Below are 26,649 nucleotides of genomic sequence, written 5' to 3'. Positions count from 1 at the left end.
GTGGCTAGTTTGCAGTGTTGTCTGCCATTGTAGTGTTGGGCAGCGGCAGCTGGATGTGAACAGCGCGTAGCGTTGCGCAGTTGGAGGTGAGCCGCCAGCAGTGGTGGATGTGGGGAGAGAGATGGCGGAGTTTTGAAATTTGTCATGAACTGCTATATATATTATGATTATTAAGGTAAATACATTGTTTGTTCTCTATTAAAATCTTTCATTTTATAACGATGCCTATCAGTAGTTAGTGCCTTTAGAATCTTTTATTTAGCTGGCAGTAGTGGCGCTCGCTGTATTGCAGTAGTTCGAGTAACCAAGATTTTTGTGAGGTAAGTGATTTGTGAAAGGTACAGGTTAATGTTAATCAGGGCCATTCTTTTGTAGGGATTTTTGAAAGTCAGATTGCGTTGCGCTAAATAATATTGTATGTCAGTTTAAGCACAGTCTTGTATAATTGTTCTAAGGAGACGTTTCCTATGTCGACCCTTAACCGAGGATACCTCACTGGAATCTTCTGATTTTCTCTTGTAGTTTGTGTAATTAGTGTAGATTTTGTTTATTGCTAGAGCGTAATTGTAGAGAGAATCTCCTTTGTAGTTGCAGCCTTTCATTGTTGTACAGTAAAACAGTTGTGGCATGCATGTAGATTTGCACCAAGTATTTCGCAGCTATGCTTGCAATTAACTAGATATTATTTTCAGTGCTATGTTAATGTGTTCTCCTATTTTTGCTCTTCAAATTGTGTTTTTCAGTGTTGTCGTGTGAAATATTGTGACAATAATGGCGTGTGAAAAACGTAACACTAGGCTTCAAAGTAAACTGAGAAATAATAGTAACGACGAGCGTAGCTTATCAGCACCACTGTGTAGTGAATTAACAGACATTCCAAGTAGTAATTTGGTAATTGTGCATAGGGAAATGGAGCGGGCGGCAAATAATGGTGTAGGCAGTGAAACAGGTAGTGAACAAGGAAGCATTATCGATCGATCGGTCGGCAACAGCTCGCCTCAGGAATCCGAAATGACAGAACACAATATTGCAAATACTGTAGACTTGGGTTTTGAGTCCTCACCGTTTTCTCAAATGAGTCAAGACACATTTTCTGCTTGTCAAAATGTGAATGTTGCCGGTGAAAATGCACTGCCAAAAAGCATAGAGCAACAGATTCCAGACACTAATACATTATTATTGCAATTAATGCAAAAAATGGAACAAAATCAGAAACAAACACAGCAACAGTTAGACAATATGGAACAAAATCTTCAAAAGTTAGACACAATGGAACAACACCAGAGAACAAACAATGTATTTACATTAATAATCATAATATATATAGCAGTTCATGACAAATTTCAAAACTCCGCCATCTCTCTCACCTCATCCACCATTGCTGGCTGCTCACCTCCAACTGCGTAACACTACGCGCTGTTCACATTCAGCTGCCGCTGCCCAACACTACAATGGCAGACAACAATGCAGACTAGCCACAGACTGCACACAGCACAGCCAGTGATTTTCATATAGAGCGCTACGTAACGTTGCCAATAAGAAAACATAAACAGCCTACTTACACAAGAACTGTGATTCATTCGATCAGGCGACGCGTTTCAGTTCACTCATGGTCTAATCTCGATGCTCCCAGGCCCACTGTACCATTAATGACGATGTTGTTCGATGAGCATGGAGATATCTGGGTGTTATCTGCTGTGGAATCCTATTTTCAATGATGACCACCCCGAAATACTCCTGCTGGAACCAGCATCGTTCTCTGTCATCATATCTGCTACATATCGTAGCCTTTCATTTACTTCTACATCATTCTACGCAAACCAGCTAATGGTATGTGGCGCAGGGTACTTTCGATCTGATCCCTCCAACCTTGTTCCACTCTCGAATAGTGCGTGGGAAGAATGATTGCCGGTAAGCCTCTGCATTGGCTCTAATTTCTCGAATTTTCTCCTCGTGGTCAGTACGCGAGAAGTATGTGCGGGGAAGTAATATGTTTTCCGACTCCTGAAAAGTGTTGTCCTCAAATATCAGTAGTAAATCTCTAACTGCTGACACATATCTGTAGTTTGTGTCCCGTCACCATTGCTGAGAAAATATATCTTCCCACATTTCTAAACATTCCTTGTAGGACCCGTCGCCATAGATACTGTCACAGACTTACGATCACTGATACTTTGCTCTACGTTAACTCATTCGATAAGTTCAGATCTGTTTGTTGCCAGGAAGTCTAAGACGTTATCCTCGCGGGTTGGGTCTCTAACTATCTGCTCAAGGTAATTTTCGGACAAGACTGTAAGTAGGCTGTTTAGGTTTTTATATTGGTAACGCCACATAGCGCTCTGTATGAAAATCACTGGCTGAGCTGTGTGCAGTCTCTGGATAGTTTGCTTTGTTGTCTGCCATTGTAGTGTTGGGCAGCTGGATGTGAACAGCGCGTAGAGTTGCGCAGTTGGAGGTGAGCCGCCAGCAGTGGTGGATGTGAGGAGAGAGATGGTGGAGTTTTGAAATTTGTAAAAATGGATGTCATGAACTGCTGTATATATTATGACTTTTGATGAGTATTAAGGTAAATACATTGTTTGTTCTCTATTAAAATCTTTCATTTGCTAACTATGCCCATCAGTAGTAGTGCCTTCCGTAGTTTGAATCTTTTATTTAGCTGGCAGTAGTGGCGCTCGCTGTTTTGCTGTAGCTTGAGTGACGAAGATTTTTGTGAGGTAAGTGATTTGTGAAAGGTATAGGTTAATGTTAGTCAGGGCCATTCTTTTGTAGGGATTACTGAAAGTCAGGTTGTGTTGCGCTAAAAAAATATTGTGTGTCAGTTTAAGCACAGTCATGTACAATTTTTCTAAGGGGACGTTTCAAGACATCCACAACAGTACCACACGAATCGCTGTCTCCGGCACCAGTTTTGTTGGCATAACACTCCTAATCTACACCTCGCAAGTTGAAGTCATCCCATATTACAACGGCAAGATCAGGAAAATTACTAATAATATTCAGAAATTTCTGTTTGAAGCACTCTGAAACTACTGATCCTGACTCAGGTGGTCTATAAAAGCATCCGATCACCATTTTTGACCGTTCTTTGATACCCAGATTAATTCACATTCGGAATCCGTGATAACCTCGCTAGATTTTATCGTTTTTTTTTTGTTTTTTTTTTGTTTTTTTTTTTTTTTTTTTTTTTTTACTGGAATAAACACACCGCCGCCGTTGGCGACTAACCTATCCTTACGACAAACATTCCAATCTAAACTACTTAGGATTTGGTTGTCATTGACGTCTGGTTTCAACCAGTTTCCTGTTTCCAATACTCTCTGGGCAGTAAGCGATACTAACTCTGGGGCCATTCCTTGGATGCTCCTGCAATTGACTAAAATCATATTAATCTTTTCTATCTCTGATCTGGGAGGACCAAGATTCTCTGAGGTCACTGTGGCTGATTTAACAGGCAAATCGTCTTTGACGCCAAGTGAAGGATTCTCTAACCTAAAATAGGCCGATGTGTACGTCACACGTACTCCGCAACGCTAGTAGCCGCTTACTGTGTATAGTGCACTCCTGACCTATTAACGGGAACCCTACAATTCTGCACCCAATAGCGGAGATCGAGGAATTCCGAAACCGTCGCCTCTGGTTTAGACCTTCCACTCTGCTCCAAACTAGAGGACGGCGATCAACCCTGGGTACGATGGTACAAATAGAGAGCTTAGCCTTCACCCCACGTGCGTTGCTGGTTGCCTTCACCAAATCAGCTAGCTGCCTAAAGGAGCCGAGGACAGCCTCAGAACCAAAGCGGCTTTAAAGAGCAAGAAAGCCGAAGACCTCCACGTTTGTTGATGAGGCGTGCACTTCCAACACCTTGTCGCTTACTCGTAATAATCAGTCACTTTCCATACACACTCACGTCAGTAACGCGAGAACAAACGACCAGCTTTGCCTCTTCCAAGTTACTTGCTCCTGTGACAAAAAAAAAAGTAGATTTTAGAAACATTTGGAGGAAATGAAAAGACTAGAAAGGACATGACATCTTGGGTTGTCGGGTGTTCTGCCGGACATCAGCGTCGTACTTGCACGATATTTCGGTCACGTAGCTCGTGACCTTCATCAGGTGCGTCCTGAGACTGCTCCTCGATTGGACCTGGTCCAGTATTTATGCCTCCACTCGAGGAGCAGTCTCAGGTCGCACCTGATGAAGGTCACGAGCTACGTGACCGAAATATCGTGCAAGTACGACGCTGATATCCGGCAGAATACCCGACAACCCAAGATGTCATTAGATCGCCGGGAAAGCCTGAAGAGTTACATAGAAAGGACATGTTTCGGCATTCTGACTGATCAGACTTTGAAATTTGTATCAGGTTTTCTATACAAAAAAAAAAAAAAAGGAAAAGAATGGCGCCTGTGATGATGGTTTGATCATGGGCCCGAGAGTGCGAAGTACGCAGACTGCGTGCAATGTAGCCCCTTAGGAGTTGTCAGAGATGGATGACATTAGTCGATCTTACATTAGCACACTGACTGCCATGTCAGTTAAATATAAATGACAGGAAGTGTTCTGTTCGGGCCACGTGAAGTACATACATCTCACGGGCATTTTTCCTTTTAAAGCTCCGTGGTGCACTTGTAATTCACAGGAGCGTGCTGTGACTCGTCGCTATAGTAGGTTATGGCCCCAGTAACAAATCATGTTCGTGGCCCATGGACTTCAAGAGCTCAAGAGTAGTTATTGACATTTGGATTCGTGAGTTACATATAACTCACATGGTTCAGTCGTTATGGACTTGTATTCTTTTTATTATTTATTTATTATTTAGTTTGACATATTACTTACACATCAGATTGCAAATTACATACAGTTTTATTTACATTCTTCAACTCTAATTGCAACAACAATGCAACTGAAAAATTTGGGTCAATCCACTTCGTTTCTCTAACAACTGTATGCACTGTGCTTTATGGAAAAAACACTCTACGCAAAAATATAAGACAGAATTCTTATATTTCCATGCAGTTTTTTTGCGTTTCTTGACAGCTTGCTCTCGTCCAAATTCATTCTTCATTTTTAGTAGCACACTGTACACCTACGTCTGGCTGCTCCAATGCTCAGGAGTGCACAATCTGCAGGTAAAGCGGTGGCTTTGGCGAGTGATGTCCAGGGCTCATCGGCATCTTCTGTATGGAGTGGTCTCAAAGTCACTTCCTCTTTGAATTCTGTGATTCACAAGAGCATTTACCAGTGCTGATCCTGTCAACAATTCAATTGCAAGCTTTCTGGACCATTTCACATCCCACCTTAGACAATGCGAGTACGACTCCATTTGGTCAGAAAGATCTATAAAAGACTTTGATTATAGTCAATTATCATTTCTGGCTTTTTTCTTTGTGCCCTTCCTGGATTGAACTTCTGCTGCTTCTTCTCCATGAACAGTACCCAGCATCAGAACACCACTCTTATCTTTCCATTTCAGTACTGCTACACCTGTGGTACTTTCCTTTGCTTTGTGTTCCCCCTTCTTCAGTTTTGCCTGTACAACATCTTGAGGAATCAGTTTTCTGTTTGATCTTAGAGTACCAACTAAATGTGTTGATTGTTCAAGAAGCTGGTGTGCTAGATGAACACTTGTGTAAAGGTTGTCTGTATATAAGAATCTGCTGTCATTTAGTAATCCACTCATAAGGCTCCTAACAACAGAAATGGCAAGAGGAACACTAGGATTCGCATTATTCCCATAGCAAACTTTCATATTCCAGGTGTAGCCACCACTTAGACAAAGTTTGAACAATTTATTTGCGAATTTGTGGCACTTATTCTTTATATACTGAATGAAACGTAGTCTTCCTTGAAATGACACAAAGTGTTTCGTCAATGCAAACTTCTTTCTCTGGCACAACTGCACTTTGAAATCTCTGCAGTAATTTATCAATGAGAGGTTGAATTTTGAATAAGCAGTTTCCGGGTGACACTGTTCGTTACCGGAAAAATGACACATACGTAAAAGCAGTTCAAAACGATTGTGTGACATAACATTTTTGACATTGTTGTGATACAGCATATTTCTTGACCAATAATTTGGAATCCTCGGTTTTACATTTAGTGACATCCATAACAAAAATCCTAATAATTGTTCAATTTCAGTTTTTCTGACACCAGTCCACTTTCTCAGTCATGAATTAACTGTTACTGAATGACTTTCTAAGACTTTTTGCGTACAAATTAGTTCGTTGAGTCATATTCTAAAATTTCATCAGTTACAAAATATTTGTAGAAATCTTATGGTGTCTTGCCTTTGAGAGTTATTGCAACATAAGCATTTACACCAGAACTGGATTGAATAAATGTGAAGTTTCTCATATTTTTGCCAGTAACTGTCCCCCAGATAATCGCATTAGAGTTTGTTGTAAGTGTGTTATCTTCATCTTCAGAACTTTCTGATATTACACTTACTTTAATTGAACCTCAATTAACTGCAGTAGTTATGGCACTAACACGGATAGAGGTGCTTTGTTGCCTGGTTTTTACAGCTGTGAAGTCTGGTTCGTTGGCTGAATGTAGACATAAAACTCTACTTCCTACCTTCACTGATGTAATTCCATCATTGGAACGTCCAATTTCATTTCCGGTCTCCTCAGCTAAAAGTTCGTCTGATCTATTACTAAATAAAAACACAGAATCTTCATCACGTATGTCCACAACTTCATCTAAAAGCTGCTGTACATGCCTTTGTTCATCTTCATAACTTCTACAAGACATTTTCTTCAGCCAAAATATCACTTTGTTACGGAACAAACAACACTGAATAAAGACTGTAGCAACAATGTAGGAAAGCAATAATGGAACACAACACAAATAATATTGTGGAATGAAAAACTGACAGGAGTAAAAACGTAAAATTATTAACGACATAGCAAATGACACACCTGGTACCTTTACTCTGGGGCCATGTGAACCATATGTAACTCACACAGAAATATTTTAAAAAAAGGTACTAAAATGCCTTATTTTCACTTTATTTGCCCTTAACAAGTTTACTTGGTGCAAACTAAAGTAGGATATTGAAGAAAAGTAAATTGCCCCAAGGTGTCGGTAGCCCAACTACACCATGACAGTCGATGAGTTACATTCATGGGAGATTAGACCTAACCACACTGAAATAAACTTAAATTCCAGATATGTTGCTAACTTGAGCTTTGAGATCGATTCCTTCACACTTTATGGCTTTACAAAAAACAGATGATATTAAAAACTTTCAAGCAAGGAAATGTGTTTTTTTTTTATTTCCACCGTTTTTATTTTATGCTGCACGCAGTTTTGAAAAAAATGGAAAAACTGGTAGAAGCCGACCTCGGGGAAGATCAGTTTGGATTCCGTAGAAATACTGGAACACGTGAGGCAATACTGACCTTACGACTTATCTTAGAAGAAAAGGTTAAGGAAAGGCAAACCTACATTTCTAGCATTTGTAGACTTAGAGAAAGCTTTTGACAATGTTGACTGGAATACTCTCTTTCAAATTCTAAAGGTGGCAGGGGTAAAATACAGGGAGCGAAAGGCTATCTACAATTTGTACAGAAACCAGATGGCAGTTATAAGAGTCGAGAGACATGAAAGGGAAGCAGTGGTTGGGAAGGGAGTAAGACAGGGTTGTAGCCTCACCCCGATGTTATTCAGCCTGAATATTGAGCAAGCAGTAAAGGAAACAAAAGAAAAATTCGGAGTAGGTATTAAAATCCATGGAGAAGAAATAAAAACTTTGAGGTTCGCCGATGACATTGTAATTCTGTCAGAGACAGCAAAGGACTTGGAAGAGCAGTTGAATGGAATGGACAGTGTCTTGAAAGGAGGATATAAGATGAACATCAACAAAAGCGAAACGAGGATAATGGAATGTAGTCGAATTAAGTCGGGTGATGCTGAGGGAATTAGATTAGGAAATGAAACACTTAAAGTGGTAAAGGAGTTTTGCTATTTGGGGAGCAAAATAACTGATGATGGTCGAAGATGGATATAAAATGTAGACTGGCAATGGCAAGGAAAGCGTTTCTGAAGAAGAGAAATTTGTTAACATCGAGTATAGATTTAAGTGTCAGGAAGTCATTTCTGAAAGTATTTGTATGGAGTGTAGCCATGTATGGAAGTGAAACATGGACGATAAATAGTTTGGACAAGAAGAGAATAGAAGCTTTCGAAATGTGGTGCTACAGAAGAATGCTGAAGATTAGATGGGTAGATCACATAACTAATAAGGAAGTATTGAATAGGATTGGGGAGAAGAGAAGTTTGTGGCACAACTTGACCAGAAGAAGGGATCGGTTGGTAGGACATGTTCTGAGGCATCAAGGGATCTTCAATTTAGTATTGGAGGGCAGCGTGGAGGGTAAAAATCGTAGAGGGAGACCAAGAGATGAATACACTAAGCAGATTCAGAAGGATGTAGGTTGCAGTAGGTACTGGGAGATGAAGAAGTTTGCACAGGACAGAGTAGCATGGAGAGCATCAAACCAGTCTTGGGACTGAAGACCACAACAAGAACAACAGTTTTGAAAAATCGTTCCTGCAGGGAAACTTATTCAATGTTTACGGAAATCTTTATATGTGTTGTTAGTTCTTGGCCAGAAAAGCCGATATGACTGAGCTACATATGCTGCGTTCACCGGCCTGCACACGTTGTTCATCAGATTTTCCGGCGAAAGTGTTTGCATGCATCCTGCAATACAAATCATTTTGTGAATGTCCGTCACGGCACGACATGAGCCGAGCGTCTCCGGTTGAGAGCGTCCCGCGGCGCCATGACACTGCTTCGAACAAAGGGCTATATAATCTTTGAAAGGCAGAGATTAAAACGCCTTTCGACCCAACGCTCTACACACATATACCTTTTAGAAAATGCAATAAAAATCGAATTTTCGACCATTTCGAACGAGAACCTGGCCTTAAGTCAGTGGAATTTCTCGTATGCCGTCCGTATTGTCACTATACCGATCACACACCCGACTCTGTTTCGCTTTTACGCTATCCTGCTTCAGTCTCGTCGTTGTTCAAATTAGTAATGTAATCAGTAATAGTGAGACTACCGCTGTTACGTGACAATAGGACTGCTGTGATATCGGCTGAGAGGAGGCACCCACTATTATGGCGATACAGTGGCATCGAGGTACCTGGCCGAGGGGTCCCTGCGCTGTGTGCTGGGAAGCCCGCGGATTATCTCAGACCAGCGTCCGCTAAAGCGCGTCATACGATCCGGCGAGTACGAGACCCACTCAACGTAATTGAATCTCGCCGCTATTGAACGGTCACGTAAACACACATAGCTACCTGATACGGTATGCACGTGGCGTCCCACTGCATTACAGGTACACTTGCCACAAATGCTTGGCAGCAAGGGAATTAAGCATTATTGTTAAAATGAAAGCTGTACATTAAGAGAAAGTTTTTGTCAGTGTTGACTGGAAAACCCTCTTTGAAATTCTGGAGGCGGAGACGATAAAATACACAGGGCGAAAAGTTATTCTCAGGTTTTAAAGACAGCTAACTGTAGTTATAAGAATCGAAGGACATGAAGAGAGTGAGACAGCCTTGTAGACTATCCCATATCTTATTCAGTTTGTACACTGAGCAAGCAGGAACGACAAAGAGGGATGATTTTTAAAAAGGAAATTAAAGTTTGGGGAGGAGAAATATAATTTTGAGGATTACTGATGACTTTGTATTTCTGTCAGAGACAGCACAAGGCTTTAAAGAGCAGTTGAACGGAATGATTGATATCTATAAAAGGGGGTGTAAGATGTTTATAGATCTACATCTACGTGATTACTCTGCTTTTCACAGTAAAGTGCCTAGCAGAGGGTTCAGTGAACCACCTTCATGCTGTCTCTCTACCTTTCCACTCTCGAACGCCACGCAGTAAAAACGAGCACTTAAATTTTTCCGTGCCAGCCCTAATTTCTCTTATTTTATAATGATGATCATTTCTCGCTATGTAGGTGGGCGCCAACAGAATGTTTTCTCAATCGGAGGAGAAAACTGGTGCTTGAAATTTAATGAGAAGGTTAATGGAGAGGAATCAAATTGAACCAAACTCTCCTCATGGAATTACTTTTGGAAATGAGACATAGCTATTTATAAGGAAGACACATATAAATACACTGCCTCATGTATAGACTTTTAGGTAACAGGGAAAGCCTGACGGAAAAGAAAGCTAGTCGTACAGGGACAGAGAGCGCATACAAGGGCAAAGGTAGACATTATTGCTGTCGTAAATATGTGATTAACTGTCTATTGAGGCGGGAGTTGAAAATATTTCGCTCTGGTCGAGACGACTGCTTATGGTACGTCGTTCAGGTAAGAGCGTTAGATTAGAGCAGGTACGGTGTATAGAAATCTCTACGCTCGTTTGTACGTAGCAAGGATACATGCAGATAAGTGAGAGACGTATCACCAGTCGAACGCCACAGACAAGCGACTTACGGTTTCCTGAGAAGAGTCTGACAAGATAACCTTGCTGTAATCATCAACTGAAAGTACACGAATTTCTAAAACCTATTTTTTCCGGTCAAAAGCGGAGAAATTTTTTTATTTTTGTAGCGCATTCTGGCATTTTGCAACTGTGTGCTCAGCCCAGTGGTGTGCCTACAGAAGAAGTTTGAAGATTAGATGTGTCGATCGAATAACTAATGAGAAAGTACTGAATCGAATTGTGGAAGAGAGACGTTTATCGCAAAACGTAACTTAAATAGGAGATCAATCAGGAAATGTCCTTGGGCATCAAAGGATCTTCAATAGAAAGAATGGAAATGGGTTACATATGTAGAGGTACTTGAACAAATAAGCAGGATAAAATGAATGTAGGTTGCAGTAGTTATGCGGAGAAGGAGACTTGTGCAGGATAGATTAACGCGGACTATTCTCCGGACTAAAGAAGACATCACCATGGCGTAGCTGAGAATGTGGGTATATCCCAAGAAAGTGTACGGTATATACTATAAAAAAAATTAAATTTGCGCCGGCTTCAAAGGATTAGCTAGTTAGTTCATTTCATGTTCCATGGATCATTTGTAAGATAAATCGTAATGACGTGGAACGAGTCGTTTTACATTCATATTGCAACTTAATTTGTAAATATGGATAGATTTGAACATTTATAAGTTTTCTTTGTTTTCTATTAATTCACTATTAATGTTATAAAATACAGATATGTGACTTAATTAATTCAAAATGATGGAGGACAGCAATCAGTTGCCCTTTCCTTTTAGGCTTTATTACAGTAAATCTAGATTTCGGCTAGTAACTAGCCATTACCAATGCAGTATTTCAGATTCTAATACATGCCCTAGTACTTCAATCCCGTGTTGTTCGGGCTCCTGTCACAGTTCATTCAAGACTATTGGAAACTTGAATGGACTGTGACAGGTGTCTGAACAAAAGGTGATTATTTTGAAAGTCATATCACAGTCGTAGAGTGCGTTTCACATTCCTAATGCAAGGTAACTTGACATAATTAATTCCTACCCACCACCTTTTTTATGCATTGGAAAAATATAAATTCTTCTGCGAAATAGAAGGAGTTCCCAGGAGAAAGTTCTTCAGTTTGTTTTTATAAGTAGCTTTCCATTCTGTCAGACATTTTATACCACTGTGTAAGTTATCAAAAATTTCAATTCCAGCATTTTGCACCAATTTTTGTGCTAAAGTGGGGAATAAATGTAATTTTTACTTCTGGCATTGTAATTATCTACATCAAAGTACCTTTCGAACTGCAGTGGATTTCACAACGAGCTCCATGGGGGAATACATTCACCGTGAAGCACACCGAACTGCTTAATCAAATGTTCACACGTCGACCATAGATGAGAACCACATATTATTCTTGTAGCACGTTTCTGAGCGATGAAGACTTTCTTTGTTAAAGGTGAGTAGCCCCAGAACATTTTTCCATACGTCATTATGGAATGAAAATAAACAAAGTATCTCAACTTACAGATTTCTCAGTCCCCAAGGTATGCAAAGATACTAAGTGCAAATGTGGCTGAATTAAGTTATTTTATGATTTACAAAATGTCTTTTTTGCCATTCTAAATTCTCATCAACACGCAGACATAAGAATTGGGAACCTTCCTCCATGTTTATTATTTTCTTGTTATTCGTTGACTTGTTCTTTACCAGTTCATAGATTATTTGCGCGTCAGGTATCTAAATCGCGTGGAGCATGTGCTTACATCTCACGTAAAAAATATTTTCTTCTTTCTGTGGCTGCTCACAGACCACTTACAACACTAAACAGTACAGTGGCTTAGATATCAGACTAACATATTATTCTTTGTTTCGATTGACGTTACAAGTGGAACATAAGTTATAAGATAAAGTAAGTTTATATGTACTCCACTAGCTCTCTGTGTCTTTCTACAGAATACAGCTGGCTAAGTGATTTCGAAAATATTTTTTTCATACTTACAACAAACAGCGTTTTTGGCAAAAATAGCAGAATATGCCAACAATCAACGGTGTGAAGCTAGTAACAAGTTTGGAGCGAGTATAAAGAGTTGCTGGACTACAGCCTCTACTGTCAATTACAGTGTAGTATGTAAGGAAAATTTGGATCCTCTGTAATTGTGTAGACATAGCATTGTTTTTCAAAAACCTGTGGGTGTAGGAATTGCATCCTCAATATTTCGACAATAAATAAATTACATGTATGAGACAGCGATCATTGTTTATGTTTTGTGAATAAAACGGTATAGATCGCTTCGCTCTATATATGTCTTTACTTATTGAATAGTTAAGGTTACTTCCATTATTAGATCAAACCTCAGAACGTGTATAACAAGTTTCAGAGCCAGTGTAAAAAAATCTGCGCCTAATCCAGCCAAAGGTTTTATTGATTGTGACACTGAACCATGTTCTACAAGTTGTAAGTTTTGACATGATGATGGCAGGAACCTTAATTTCGTAACAATTAAAACGTTGTAATAAATGATGATGTATATGAAACGAACTGGAACTTTTAATTACAAAATATTTCTGAGAGTCTCCGTTGAATAAATGTGAGGCGGACAATGTCAAAAAGAGTTACACAGATATGGATTGTTCAATAACTACCACAAACAGTTATGGCGTTATTAAGCAGAAATGTATAGATGGTTTGACACTTCGGGATATCCCAAAAATAACAAATATAACAACACTTATGACAATGAAAAGACAGTAGGTTTACTATAAGATGAAATATCTAGGACTATTATTACAGAATTCAAAGGACTAAAATCAAAAATAATCGCTCTCGAAACCGTTACAGATGCGTAATGGAAATCAGCTAAGAAATTAATCACTGATGATTACTGAAAATGTGAAAGTTAAGAAATTGACTGTTCAGTCTGAAACGTCCCCTTAAAAAAATTAATGAATTAGTGTGCTGATAAACCTCTTACATTATTTGATTTTCAAACAGCTGAGCAGAACTGAACGTACTCAGACATTTCGCTCTTTCCCTATTATGATCAACACTAAACTGACACACAATATTTTTAGCACAACGCAATCTGACTTTTAATAATCCCTACAAAAGAATGGCCCCGGCTAACAATAACCTATATCTTTCACAAATCACTTAACTCACAAGAATCTTCGTTGCTCAAACTACTGCAATACAACGATCGCCAATACTGCCAGCTAAATAAAAGATTCAGACTACTGAAGACACTAACTACTGATAGGCATAGTTAGCAAATGAAAGATTTTTATAGAGAACAAACAATGTATTTACCTTAATAGTGTTCAAAAGTCATAATATTTATATCAGTCCATTATATCCAATTTTACAGATTTACTGTCTCTGTCCAGATCATCCGCTCTCAAAACTCCGCCATCTCACTCCCCACATCCACCACTGCTGGCAGCTCACCTTCAACTGTGCAACGCTACGCGCTGTTAACAGCCAACTGCCCAACACTACAATAGCAAATTTCAACAATGCCACCCAGCCACAGACTGCACACAGCACAGCCAGTGATTTTCATACAGAGCGCTAGGTGGCGGTGGCGTTACCAATATAAAAATCTAAACAGCCTACTTACATAGCCCCCATGCTCCCCACAAAAAATTTGACAAATTGTTTTGGGCACTGGTCAATACATATTTGTTAAAATGTTTTCACAATTACAATAACAAAGAAATCAAATGCACACACTTATTGATACAATGTTGGTCAAAAGCTAAAATTTTCTCACAGTCCATAAAGACAGTCCTGATCGTTCATCACAGTAAAGTTGCAGTGTTTTTCTCAAAGTCTGAGCAGTAAAAGAAAATGCACATGGAAGTAGCGGATTTCCATGCAGTCTTGAAGAAGTAGTGCTGTCCTTCCAACAGAAAGACAGTGCTGACTCTTGACATGCAGACAGGTGATGGGCCATAACAGAGCAAACCCACAGCAGAGTCAGTCGAAGTTTTGAAGAATACTCGTAGGTAGGTCATCACAGAGCAGACCCACAGCAGTCCTGGTAGAGATTATGGTCTTGGTGGGCCACCAGAGGGGCAGACCCACTGCAGTCCTTGTAGAAATAATGGTACTGGTGAGTCAGCAAAGGTGTAGACCCACTGTAGTCCTTGTAGAAATAATGGTATTGGTGGGTCATCAAAGATGCAGACCCACTGTAGTCCTTGTAGAGATGGCCAGCAGCTATTTGTTGTGACTGTGTGGGTGCACAATCACCATTGAAGAGTCTTGTGGATAATATAGCAAGTCCATAACCACCACTTGTGCACTCACAAAGTTTTTGGAATTGTCCTTAGAACCAGCAATGCTGTTAACGAGTCCCTTGCTGAATTATTAACACATGTGTAAGCACTAACAGTTTCAACGTCTCACATACTGTGCATATATTATGACCAACAGAAACATGCACACCGAAATGAAACTTAATTTGAAGAACTGGTGTCTATACAATTATAAATTTACAACATAAGAATACAATTACAAAGGTACAAAATACATCATTAAAAAACATAACAGTACAGATAACATTTGTAGTAACACAGGCTTTACAAAAGAATAGAAATAAACATATGCATCAGTGTTACAGGAATTATGATATAAGTAAATACATAAAAGAACAGAATAGCTTTTGAAACATCAACTTCACACACGAGCATTAAAACAGAACCGAAAAAAATAATGTCTAAATATCTTTACAAAGAAAATAACATATTATTAGAGAAATTCTACAACATGACTCATATCAGCTAAACACATAATGACAGAAAAAACACAAATATACAAGTGTACACAAACACATAGCGGAATAACAGAAAAGGAAAGGACAGGGTTTGTTTTACTGCAGTATCTTGCAAACAAAACTTTGTTTACTTCTTGGAGATCTCCTTTCGTTCTTCATTATTTCAAAAAGTGGTATCTATACATGCTTTCTGTACTTTTTTCGTAAAACTTCTCAATGCATTTCTTCCAATTCAACACAACTCATTCTCTTATATAGTCTACCCCCTCTTAAGGTAACTTAAATGTACTGAGCTCAGATGCATAAACTAAGGTACGAGGCAATGCAGCAACACATAACAAATTAACACAAACAGCAATGACAAAAAAAATACAAATTGGCAAAACAAGCAGCAGTATATCTAAATTGGCAAAGCAACTGCAATATTACAACTAATCTGAGCCAATATGCATCAACAAGAAAAATAAATCAGTAGTAAAACTGGCTTAACTGAGTAAACCAAAGTGAAATTCAGTAGCATTAGGCCGGGCAAACAGCAGCAGCAAACATATCTAAATATTACAAAGCTCAAGCAGAAAAAATAGTACACTAAAGACAACAATGCAGATGAGGGAAATGTCTATTCACATCTTAATGTCCATGTAATTAAATGATGCTCACAACTTATTCTACAAAATAAATTACCAAGTACTTGAATAGAAAATTATGTATGCAGTTCCTGTGAAGGGAGCTGTCTTTTTGTGCTTCCTCATTTTTTTGGAAATATATCATAAAACTATTATTTACTGGATCTGTAGACAGAAAACATTTATATTAGTACATCTATTAAATTTTATTTTAACCAATGCTGCAGTGCAGCTAGAAACTAGATATTAAACGAAATGAGCATATATATATATATATATATATATATATATATATATATATAAAGCAACATATGAAACGTCATTCACTAGGCAAATGGCGTCTCCAAAGGCAAAAAAAATCTCTCAACTAGAAAGACGATAGATGTAAAATGTTTCTCATCATTTCATTTGGCATTTTAGTAAATATCATAAATTAAGAGCTCCACAGTGTAATCATATGTTTTCAAGTTTGAACGTGTCGTATTTGCAATGCTTTCTACAAAGAAATGTCAATAGCGAGGATAATGGCCTCCTTTTTTTCCACCTGTGCCTCTGAAAGGCACACAGTAATGGATTTTTTTCCAGGTGACTGTTGCTCAGATGGGCCTCCACAGCACATTACGTCAAGGTCATCTAACTTCTTTACTGAAATATTTACGGCAGCAGTTTCCACTACAGTGACAGTCTCATAAAAAATAAAAAAAATTCAAATGTTAGAAATTTACATTAGAAGTGTGTAGCAACAAAATCTCTTATATAACAGTGCCCAAAAAGTTTTTCCAGCATTGTGGTAACTAACAATCATGTATTTACACACATTTCATAACTCTTAAAGTAAGATTCTTGGTTTCCAACATCCTTTTCATCCTTATCCCTTACCTTATTACACATGTACATATTCATATTCATCAACACATCCTCATTATTTCATCATAATAAATACATAGCATAATCAGATTCCTCATATATATATATATATATATATATATATATATATATATATATATATATATATATATATATATATATATATATCCATCAGCTAGGATAACCTAAAAGATCGTTAACTGCAGTTTAATTCTTCTAATTAACTGTAACTGTAGCCTAGATATGGCGTTGGCTGACTCGATGCGACAGTTTAGAGGGCTACCATTACAAAGCAAAAATCTCCTCATCGTTATTGCGCATTTAGATGTTAACTGCCTGGCACTTTTCGCTAGATCTGCTGCATCAAATGGCTCTCTAATTACAAGCGCTGTGAAACTGTAGGAACATTTTCTCGCTGCTATCGATTCACTAGAATGGAGGCTACATAAATGCAGACGTTTCAGACCTTACCAGGGTAAATAATACTATTGTTCAACTTCATACCATAGTTCATTGTGTTGCTTGCTTAGCGTTACACACACTACCCAAGCAGTTCATTTGTGTTTATTGTCTGTTTATTTGTATTTATGTAAATCCGAGAAAATATAGATTTATATACATTTGTAGACAGTATCTGCAACTTTTTACCCCACTTGTCTCCGGGACACCTGAAAAAGCAAATCGCTCTCGGCTATTCTGTTTATTGTCTATAGGCGTCCAGTATTCCCATCTTGTGAAACAAAATATCGGTGCCCTGAGCCTCGTGACCAGATATGTAGGTTGAATTATCACTACTGGGGAGATCGTGAACCAGTGCAAACATTTTAACAAGTTTATTTTCAGAGTTTTTTGGCCGCGGCATAAAATGAATGTATGAAAGCAGAGTCAGTATGACTGAACAAAGCAAACGGCCCGTAGTTTACAGTTTGAGACAAAATACACTCCTGGAAATGGAAAAAAGAACACATTGACACCGGTGTGTCAGACCCACCATACTTGCTCCGGACACTGCGAGAGGGCTGTACAAGCAATGATCACACACAAGGCACAGCGGACACACCAGGAACCGCGGTGTTGGCCGTCGAATGGCACTAGCTGCGCAGCATTTGTGCACCGCCGCCGTCAGTGTCAGCCAGTTTGCCGTGGCATACGGAGCTCCATCACAGTCTTTAACACTGGTAGCATGCCGCGACAGCTTGGACGTGAACCGTATGTGCAGTTGACGGACTTTGAGCGAGGGCGTATAGTGGGCATGCGGGAGGCTGGGTGGACGTACCGCCGAATTGCTCAACACGTGGGGCGTGAGGTCTCCACAGTACATCGATGTTGTCGCCAGTGGTCGGCAGAAGGTGCACGTGCCCGTCGACCTGGGACCGGACCGCAGCGACGCACGGATACACGCCAAGACCGTAGGATCCTACGCAGTGCCGTAGGGGACCACACCGCCACTTCCCAGCAAATTAGGGACACTGTTGCCCCTGGGGTATCGGCGAGGACCATTCGCAACCGTCTCCATGAAGCTGGGCTATGGTCCCGCACACCGTTAGGCCGTCTTCTGCTCTCGCCCCAACATCGTGCAGCCCGCCTCCAGTGGTGTCGCGACAGGCGTGAATGGAGGGACGAATGGAGACGTGTCGTCTTCAGCGATGAGAGTCGCTTCTGCCTTGGTGCCAATGATGGTCGTATGCGTGTTTGGCGCCGTGCAGGTGAGCGCCACAATCAGGACTGCATACGACCGAGGCACACAGGGCCAACACCCGGCATCATGGTGTGGGGAGCGATCTCCTACACTGGCCGTACACCACTGGTGATCGTCGAGGGGACACTGAATAGTGCACGGTACATACAAACCGTCATCGAACCCATCGTTCTACCATTCCTAGACCGGCAAGGGAACTTGCTGTTCCAACAGGACAATGCACGTCCGCATGTATCCCGTGCCACCCAACGTGCTCTAGAAGGTGTAAGTCAACTACCCTGGCTAGCAAGATCTCCGGATCTGTCCCCCACTGAGCATGTTTGGGACTGGATGAAGCGTCGACTCTCGCGGTCTGCACGTCCAGCACGAACGCTGGTCCAACTGAGGCGCCAGCATCTCTACGATCGTCTCTATGGGAGAATAGCAGCCTGCATTGCTGCGAAAGGTGGATATACACTGTACTAGTGCCGACATTGTGCATGCTCTGTTGCCTGTGTCTATGTGCCTGTGGTTCTGTCAGTGTGATCATGTGATGTATCTGACCCCAGGAATGTGTCAATAAAGTTTCTCCTTCCTGGGACAATGAATTCGCGGTGTACTTATTTCAATTTCCAGGAGTGTATTTATTTAAAGAAAGACATGTTATTTTGTCGCTAAATACTGTTGTCATAGCAACGCAAGCTGGCAGCCAATGCGCAAAAGTGCTTCACTAATACCCCAGTAAAGTTGTTGATAAGTTCAGATCCGAAGTACGTATGGTTTAATATGCAACTGGCAGAAATGAACTGAATTCTGTATTAATTCCAGGCAAAAATCAGGCACATTTCGCAGCATGCAATGACTGGAAGCTCAGATTAGCGGTGTTACGATATGACATCACCTACAAACAGTGGAATTCTTCTGATGCTTCGCTACAAAAAGATGTTTCTGATTCAATATACTGCCTACCATTAGCGTACATTCTAACACAGATTAATGATTGTCATTTTAAAAACTTTTGCCAGAAGATTTAAAATGACGATCTGACATTGGTAAACGATAATTTAATTTAGATATTTTAAGTGATCAACCCTTAACAAATCAAATAATATATTCTGCTTGAAATTAATTCGGAATTGATATAACTCTTCAGTGTCAGGAGTGAATGTAGTAGTTGTGGCAGAGCTGTTATTTATGTGTTCGTGCTAAGAATAGTCAGAAGTGAAGAGCTACAGGGAAAGAGTGTTAGTATCCCTAATGTTGGCTCTGCTCTTATTTAAAAATTGTCACTGTACCCAATTAAAAGCAAACAACTGGTTGTGGTTTCAGGGTGCAAAGAATTTATCAGTATTCTCTACAGAAATAATCATTTCAAGCGATGAGCAACTTTCCTTCAGTAGTAATTTCTCTTAATTTGGAAGATTCTTTCTCCTTCACTTATACCCCCCATACTTTTATTGAGTATAAACTTGAAGTGGCCACAAAACTGGGTTTTGCACTGCCGGAAACAAAGAGAATGATATAAAATTAATTCCGATAATGTGACTGGTTTATAGTACTAATGAAATAACAAGTCGCTTGATACCAAACACGGACCTATCAGCTGATTAATTTAAAGCTCCTTAATTCCGTCATTCGAGTTGGCATTAAGCCAAATTTCTTCCAACATCAAATCACACCGGCATCATGCTTTCGAAACAGACCATCGGGTGAAAGGTTCTATCTATTTTTCTTTGTCAGCGACAAATTAATATTCAAATCCCTCAAGATGCCTAGTTGTCTTCAAATTAGTAGCCGTTACGTTCAAATGTGACTACAAAGCAAACGGTCGCGCAAGGTTACCATTCCTTCTAATGCTTCGGTGGTTTGGAACGCATGTGGGTCCGTCAGCCTAATCTTCAAACGCCGAGCCACGCCTCCTGTCCGGAACGCAAGAACCGTTGTCTCCACAACTTCCAGTTATGTTGGTATCTGATACCGTTTCTCGTATCACAGAAGCACACTGCAGAGAGGTACCTGTGGTAACAGAAGTTCTGAGAGACCATCTACCAGCCCCGGTCGTATGCAGTTGTCCGAATATGCAGGACGTGTCGCAGTAGCGCGGAAGTGGCTACCATCTCGGTCAAGGCTGTCTTTTCATCACTTAAAAAACAGTCTCGTGTACATCCTCTTGAAATCGAGTATCATGAATACAGACCGGGATCTTGCAGCAAATCCATAGCGCCGTTCAGCGAAGTACCATGTCAGCGCCTACTACTGCTACTCTCGCCACAAAAGTCGTAAGTCACAACTCTCGCGGTTTGCTTTCACTATAACTGAGGTAGAGTCCTCGAACACATACTCCTTCTCTAGGCCTTAGTTCTGAGTTTCATTCCTTCCCTGAATTTCACATGTATTTCTCTTTTACGTTTCCTGGCCAACAACAGGATAGAAGCCCGCCATTTACGCCAATATTCTTGATAATTCTGTCATAACTCTAGTAACAGGGCTGCCTCAAATTGTATTTTCTTTGAAAGTAGTATATTTTCGAATCAAAGGCTAAATGTCTTTCATTTGTTCTAGCTTTCGCCTGTTCGGTTTCTATTAATTCCATTCAACATCAGGCAACAACACCCTCTGACAATAAAAGAATCGTTGGACTGTACGGTCGACGGGAAGCAGGGCTACATCAACGGGTGAGTGACAATATCTCTGTCTTGGAGGGAACAGGTGCGAGGTCATTTATGAACGTTTAATCCTAGTCGTCACAGATGCGTCGATTCTTTTGATCACTGTAATACAGCGTTATGTAGGAATGATTAAACTCAAATTCCGCAGTCGATACACCGCCCAACCTCCTCCGCACAACAATTCTCTCTCTCTCTCTCTCTCTCTCTCTCTCTCTCTCCTGTCTCAGTGCCAAACTGAGTAACGTATAGTCAGCTTCGTGATGAGATCAATATTAATGTACTGCAGTGTCTCTCATCATTCTATGTTCAGCTGTGAAATTATTTTTTGTAGCCAAAGTGCAGAGTTAAAATGGTTCAAATGGCTCTGACCACTATGGGGCTTAACATCTGAGGTCATCAGTCCCCTAGAACTTAGAACTACTTAAACCTAACTAACCTAAGGACGTCACACACATCCATGCCCGAGGCAGGATTCGAACCTGCGACCGTAGCAGTCGCGCGGTTCCGGACTGAAGCGCCGAGACCGCTCGGCCACCACGGCCGGCCGCGCAGAGTTAGTAAAGATGTTAAAGTGCAAAGGAAAGCTGTGATTAGACTACTGCTAGTACAAAAGATACATGTGAATAACTGTTTAAGTAAGTGGTTAAATTACTTCTCTCATTCCAGTTCATACTGGATCTACCTTTTTTAAGGAGAAGAACCTCAACAATCTAGGCACTGTGACCCAATATCAAATAACAGAGTGACGTTGCTTCCCCATTCAACAAAACCGTAAGATATAGGCATTAAATATATTGGAATATAATTATACGTTCATCACCAAACACCAATAAATAAACAATAGATCATAGGATTTTTAATCAGTCAAAGATTACGTCAAATAAAGTATTTATTTTACAGCATACACGAAGTTTCCTTGAGACATCGAGCGATTGAAAGCCAAAAAATTATTCACATTAGCAGCAGTGTGTCTGAACAACATGAGGCAAATACGTATGAGATTTGATCCACTCACTTGATACAAGCAAAATGTGAGGAAACAAACGAGTGAATCTGAATTCTATCTTTGTAAATCATACAGTCTGTATCCTGCTCGAATGTAATATGGATGCTGTCAGCAGAGTTAACCCATTCCATAAACTTTTTTCCAAATATATGTTATTTATCTACGTCTTGAATTATTTGGAACGTATTTTCTCTTAGATAATACCCATTATGGGAAGCAATATAATCAGCACAGCACATCTCATATTCTACTATCACATCACCGACTCTAAATTGACCTTTATCATGATGTGCTTTCTATACCATATATGATCTACTGGACCAATAAAAAATACTTTACAACGCAATACCAAACTCTGTAAGGTTTGAAGAGTCTGCTTTTTGTGTCTTTCCCACTAATCTGTGCATTTTTATTAACGGATTTGGCATGATTAATAATTTATGGTATGGCCTCTCACCCCGCAGTTACCCCCCCCCCCCCCCCCCTCACCTCCCACTCCTCCAGATACGGAATTTGTTTGCCCCCAACTGTCCTTTATCTGTAGTGTACTTTATGTGACGTGAGGAAAACTGCTATCGGTGTGCGTTTCTGTAGGTACTGAAGAGTGATAATAGACCTATTAACCGGAATTATTTTCCTTGCTGCATTATTGAGTATACTGCGTGAGATATGTTAGGAAATTACAGAGCATGCGCTGTAATTCTATCCCGCCTCACAAGATACGAATATTTTGCGGAGGAGCAGAGCAAACATTGAAGGGAATCTACTGCCCGCTGTAACACTAGCGATGCGGTCCATCACAAACAGAAAGAGACAGTTGAGTGGGTCATGAATAATGCAGGACTGCCAACGGCGTGAAAACAGCGAAAGAATGTTCCTCCTTGCTCTGCCGTATTCAGCTAGTCCATAGAGCACAAAGACCACGGGACGTGGGGCTGAAAGATTTTGAGGCGTGCAGGCAACCTTTGTTCCCTTAAGTCGAGCCTTTAGCCCGTGGGGGTATAGAATTCATGAAACATTTCTCTACGTAGTTCAGAAGTCTCACATCTCCAGAAAAGCTCTATATAAAATAAGCAGCTGGAAGCATAATGAGCGAAGTTACTAATTTTTACGTGACCTAGAACTAGACTCCAGGGATTACACAAAAGCTATCTGAAAGATAGGAATATCTGAGAGTGGCTTCAACTTACCGGTACAGATATAGTGTACCTAAAAGAGGAACTATTTTCATTATTTACTATCTTTCTTTTTCTCGTTATAGCCACCTAAGGCCCATGTACCAATCTCAATTCATTCCCATGTAGTGCCTTTGTTTCCTACTGTTTTCAGTAATATTCTTACTTCTTCTATCGCTTCCATTTCGAAATCCTAATTTAATCCTTTACCTCCTGAAATATTACTTTTTACTTTTTTCTTTATTTTGGGTATATCTATATAATTTCCTGCTTTTCGGGCAGCGCTTCCTAATTCTTTTTTCTAGCACTATTCAATCATTCTCTTTCTTAGCAGATTGACATTTACCTTGTATTAAAAAGAAACATGTCTTCTTTTTGTACGGTTCCTCCTACGCATTGTTTTGAGTCACTTGATATTTAAATGTTGCCGAGCTTTTGATGCTACTACGACGTTGGTGGATCATCGATCTGACAATGTATATCTAATCTGCTGAATATCAGATACGTCGTCATCCATCTTATTATTAATTTAGTCGTTCGTTTTGAGTTTTTTTCAGTTATGTTCATTATTAGTTTTCAAAGGATTTTATGGAGAATTGGTGGGAGCGATATTCCTCTCTAATTATTCACATCTATCTAGTCATACCTTAGTATAATGGGCGTATAAAAAGCGTTACTCCATTACTGTGAAAGGTTTCCTCTTTTCCCTTTAATTTTTCGTACATTATTTTGAGATGTTTTACAGCTTTGTCAGTATCAATTCAAAGGTACAGTAATCAAATGAAACTCTATAAACCAACAACATCTCTGAGATAAATTCTTTGCATTATGCTTTCTTCAGTAGTTGGTGTATCATCTTGACTGTTACAGAAATCTTGTACTTCAAATTTTACAACTGGTTCTGAACACTTTAGAAATTTACTAAACCATTTTGCAAGCATTTCACTATACTCAGTATTAACGCAGTGAAATTCACATTTTTCATGTCAAAATCAAATACTTCCTTGGCAGACATTTAATTTAATCTTGAAGCTGTGATAGAATACTTGGAAACCTTTTGTTGCATTTTAGGCCCCAAAGTTTTAATTACGGAATGATTCCTGTACCTGCAGCGCATGATTTCATGTTTTGAAAATTTCTTTACTATATTTCCTGTTCCTTTTATATGCTGTTAAAATCACTCAAAGGCTACAGGCTATAACATTTCCGTGTATCCACTTTTTAACATTATTCTTTCAAAATTTTGGTTCTTTAACTTTTCAAATTTTCCTGCTCCTTAAAAGTATTCCACTTACTAAATACATGCTGGCAAATGAACACCACACGGCTGACTACATTAACACAGACCACTGCATTTCCCTGCACCCTAAATGTATTACTATTATTACTGTACGTTCTTCCAACTTTAGGAGTACTAGTGTTTCTTAGGAACGCCATCTTCACTATAGATTGACCACCAAAGGCTACACATCAGTTTTCGATACGTTAACTACAATAAAACTTAAAATGTTACTTGCCACCTAGAGAATTACGTAATATAAAACAAATCCCACCTGTGTAGTGCAGGAAAGAGATTCAAATGCTTCAAATGGCTCTGAACACTATGGGACTTAACATCTTAGGTCATCAGTCCCCTATAACGTAGAACTACTTAAACCTAACTAACCTAAGGACATCACACACATCCATGTCCGAGGCAGGATTCGAACCTGCGACCGGAGCGGTCGCGTTGTTCCAGACTGAAGCGCCTAGAACCGCTCGACCACACCGGCTGGCGAAATAGATTTCTGCTGGGAAAAAGAAATCCTACGTGTTCGGCAGAGAAGCCAGCTTAGGCCTCAGTATAAGAAATAAGTAACATTTTCTAGGAAGTGGTTAGCTCTTAGGTCCCTATCAATTGCTAGTAACTACAACTCCCCCCCCCCCTCCAGAAAAATCCTGCATTATTGTATAGAGTGTTTCAGAAGTGACGCTTAATAATTTTCACATGGAAACTACAATCCCAAAGTACCTAAAAGCTCTTGTAAAATTGGGTTCGCAAATCAACCGTTGTCGAGGTATCGCATGAATCGGAGCTGGGAACCAACTGTGAACACCCCTGGAAATCACGGCATTTACGCTGGGTTCTAAAGGTTTGGGATCGGCTATCTGTTTGTCTACGTATACACAATTATCTCCCTTTTCCCCTCCGTGCACTGTGCCGTTACGATCGTGAAGGCACCATCAACAGAGGTTGTTCAAGACAGCATTTGCTGTTATTCTGGACCATAGAAAATTCCTCCTCTTTCCATTGTGAATGTACTGTAAAGATCAATATGAAGTTTACTGTGGAATTGGATGTAGATGATGAAACATTAAAACAGGGTAAAGCTAGCATCAACAGAAAAGCAGGTTTCAACAACGCGGTACATTTGTAAGTAGGCTATGTAAGTAGGCTATTTATGTTTTCTTATTGGCAACGTTACGTAGCGCTCTGTATGAAAATCACTGGCTGTGCTGTATGCAGTCTGTGGCTAGTTTGCATTGTTGTCAGCCATTGTAGTGTTGGGCAGCTGGATGTGAACAGCGCGTAGCGTTGCGCAGTTGGAGGTGAGCCGCCAGCAGTGGTGGATGTGAGGAGAGAGATGGCGGTGTTTTGAAATTTGTAATACTGGATGTCATGAACTACTATATATATTATGTCTGTTAAGGTAAATACATTGTTTGTTCTCTATCAAAATCTTTCATTTGCTAACTATGCCTATCAGTAGTTAGTGCCTTCTGTAGTTTGAATCTTTTATTTAGCTGGTAGTAGTGGCGCTCACTGTATTGCAGTAGTTTGCGTAACGAAGATTTTTGTGAGGTAAGTGATTTGTGAAATGTATAGACTAATTTAGTCAGGGCCACTCTTTTGTAGGGATTTTTGAAAGTCAGATTGCGTTGCGCTAAAAATATTGTGTGTCAGTTTAAGCTCAGTCCTGTATAATTGTTCTAAGGGGAAGTTTGGAGTAGGTATGCCTATCTTCGCCTGACTTTTGTGGAGAAATTCTGAGTCAGTCATAACTCTGAAAGGCATAATCAGTTGTAAATGCTGATGATGATGATGATGATGATGAGTCATAGGGGCGCTTACAGATTTGTCGAATCCTGCTTTGACGCCATATACGTGGGGTCTAGGAAACCTGCCTTCTCGGATCGCTAGACAACATTCAGACAAATTGTATTAATGAGTTTTATTACGAAATAACACTGAAAATGCTTAACTTTGACAATAACAAGGTTTAGTATTCACTGCGAAACACAGTGCAACTTAGCATTTTGAAGCCTCTGCCTTAAAATTGTATGATTCTCTTACTGGCACAAGAACTAAAATCAGTTTTCTGGGGAACTACTGTGCAGAAACATTCTCACAGTGGAA

Source organism: Schistocerca cancellata, chromosome 1 (genome assembly GCF_023864275.1).
Source record: "Schistocerca cancellata isolate TAMUIC-IGC-003103 chromosome 1, iqSchCanc2.1, whole genome shotgun sequence".
NCBI lineage: Eukaryota > Metazoa > Arthropoda > Insecta > Orthoptera > Acrididae > Schistocerca > Schistocerca cancellata.
Note: the sequence above shows the minus strand (reverse complement) of the source record.